Raw genomic sequence first — 3,241 nt, forward strand, 5'->3', positions numbered from 1 at the left:
GTAGTTTGAGGGGGACATTGTCACAATTGAAAGTTTCTGAGAAACATTGTCAATCGGGTGGTAGTTTGAGGGGACTATGTGGACTTTACTATTTTTTTAAGTCGTTACAAAATGGTATCAAAGCTACCTAGTATCGCCAAGCCATGTGATACTGAAGCATTGCATGGTGTGGCCCTGACGAGAACGTTAGAAGCTTAAAAGGGAGAGTATGTAACACGCCGATCCCATAATAGGAAGATGAGGAGTAGTTCACATAAAGTGAGTGGTTTATAAAGATAGTCATGAGTACTAAGTCTCTCATTGCCTAGATATTAAGAGAAACTAAGTTTTATAAGAAATTATAGGAAAGCTCTAAATTGATCTTTATGGTAATAGCGCAGATGTGACTATCGTTTTTTTCGAAGTCGGAATTCTCTAGCCATTGGGCATTAGTTGGGCTAGAGCGAAATGAAAATTAAAGAGAAACTCTCTAATTACCCTCGGAAAAAGAAGTCGAAGACCAGCCTTAAACATTTATTCATATAAACAAACCTAGTGACATTTGCCATCCACTATAGAACCCCTTCAATTCGTTGGCACTAGAAGGGCAGAGAACCCCGAAACTCGATGATTGAATATTTATCCCGTAATCTGACACTATCTGTGACGTCCCACATCGCCTGGGAAGTCTGGTTTAGGGGAGTCAATTGTGACGTCTCACATCACTTGGGTATGGAGATGAGGATGTGCTTAAATGTATACTACACCCTTAATGACAACAACGTGTTTTAAAGCCGTGATGGTTATGATCCCATCAGAACTCCGCAGTTAAGCGTGCTTCTGCTGGAGTAGTACCAGGATGGGTGACCTCCTAGGAAGTCTGGTTTGGGGGAGCCAAAAGCGGACAATATTGTGTCATTGGGGTGGGATGTTACATATGGTATCAGAGCCATTACCCAGCCTGAGATGGGGGAAGCGTGCACAAGACCATGAAGGTCGCTAGCAGGCGCTCGCTGGGGCGGACGCCAAGAATGGGCTAATTCCATGAGGGTCGCCAGCGAGGACGCTGGGTCTTAAGAGGGGATGATTGTGACGTTCCACATCGCCTGGATACGGAGATGAGGATGTGCTTAAATGTATACTACACCCTTAATGACAACAACGCGTTTTAAAGCCATGATGGTCATGATCCCATCAGAACTCCGTGGTTAAGCGTGCTTCTGCTGGAGTAGTACCAGGATGGGTGACCTCCTGAGAAGTCTGATTTGGGGGAGCCAAAAGCGGACAATATTGTGTGCCATTGGGGTGGGATGTTACACTATCCCTCTTTATGAGTATTGATTGCCACGAAGCCCCATGAAGAACCTCAAAATCTGTGGCCTTCTCAAGAGCATCGATGGTCGGGGGTTCTTAGAACCCTTACGAGGGTTTGAACGGCGAGATCCAACACGATCCATTAGATAAGAAACACTCAATCGAAACACTCAGTCAATCGAGATCTGACATGCTCCCTCCTCCTTTCCCCCTCCCCCTCTACCCCCATCCTACTCTCCCCTTCCCATTCTACTTTTTTTTTTCCTTGGTTTCTTTATGTTTTTTAGGAGTTTTCCGGCGATAAAGTAGTAACTCCGGCCTCTTTCGTTCGCCCTCCAAGGTGCTGTGCCCACCATCTCCTCCGTCTGCTCCACCACACGCCAATAGTGGCCAGTGCCCATCATCTCCTCCACTCCGGTCGCTGCTGTTTTGTTGACTATTTTGCTTGTTTTGATGTTTTGAATAAGAGTTTTTTTCTCCATAGATCTGCTCTCATGAGCGATCGATCTATGAGGAGAAGGATGTAGTTTCTTGACAGATGAGTCGATGAGGAGTAGATCGGTGTGAGAGTTTTTCTCTCACGGCCGGAAAATAATGGTTTGAAAGTATAGCTAACCATGCTTTAGATCTAGACTGCCCATGAGCAGATATGTACCTTAACGGGCAATGGTACATGGGTTAGCGAAAAAGTTTGAGGTCATAGATAGTACTTAATTGTAAGATCTGTATTGTATTTATGATGTTGTAATCTTATAGCTTTGAGTTATGTTCTTTTAGAATTTAAGCTCTGTGATGTAAGATCTTTATGCTCCTGATCGTTTATCAATGAAATTGCAATTATTCTAAAAAAAAAAAAAGTTCCAATAAAGTGAAGTACCTTATTTAAAATGTCATCGAAGAATCTAAATCGGCAAAATATACTCAAATGTGGGAATCTAATTGATTGAGGTTTGGAAAAACACGATAAATGAGAGAAAATGGTAGCTTGGGAAAGCCAAGGTTGCATAAAACGAAACAAATAGCAACAACAAATGAATGAGAGAAAGAAAAGACCATGCTCAAGATTGAAAAGACAAAACTAACGAAGATGGTATATTGGTGAAAAGAATTTTTAGGGGAGTATGCAATCGCCATCCCAACATTCAAAAGACACATGCCAAAATCTCAAAAGACTAGCAAGTGAATCGGTGCATCTAATTGGATAAAGACAAAGAAATGTCAAGAGTCGACACCAATCCTAGGATCAATTAAGCAAAAAATTCTTGTTACCATACTTGCCATGTCGAATAAGGAAATTGATGAGGTAACTGTTGGGAATTGGGCTCACAGCCCAGCGAACCCATAAGGTAAAAGCCTATTAGTGGGTCATAAGATTCAAACTTATCAATTCATGTGTAGCAGGGAATCAACTCCAATAGCAATGGAATCAAATCCAATCCCACAAGATTGTATGTACTCCTAATTGAGAGGAATTAGACCCGATACCTAAGCCATTATCCCACGGTACCAGTTGACCCGAGATACGAGCCGGAATGTTAAGATAGGAAATGCTATAAAAGGGAAGCTAAGATCAAGTAAGGACTTTTGGCCTTCACGGCTTCAAATTCACACTCATTGCATTTAACTTTCAATCTCATACACAATTCTAACATAAGCATCGAAGCTATCCCAGCCGGCAAGCTTCGGTGCTTATATTTGTTCCTTTTTTACAAGTACAACTTAGCTTGGCATTGGACACTAAAAAACTGTTCTAACATAATGCATCCTTATTTTCTCAATAAGGGCAATACAATCCACCTTTCTCAATTTGGACAACAGCAGACAGACCAATTAATGTTAATACAATCCAAATAACGTTAATTAATGTAGTTGGTGTAGTGCTGCACGGCAAGCAGACAAATTAAGTTTGACTTGTGTGCAGATATGGCAACCATTTTTGACAAATGGG

This window comes from Corylus avellana, chromosome ca6 (assembly GCF_901000735.1).
Source record: "Corylus avellana chromosome ca6, CavTom2PMs-1.0".
NCBI classification, from domain to species: Eukaryota; Viridiplantae; Streptophyta; class Magnoliopsida; order Fagales; family Betulaceae; genus Corylus; species Corylus avellana.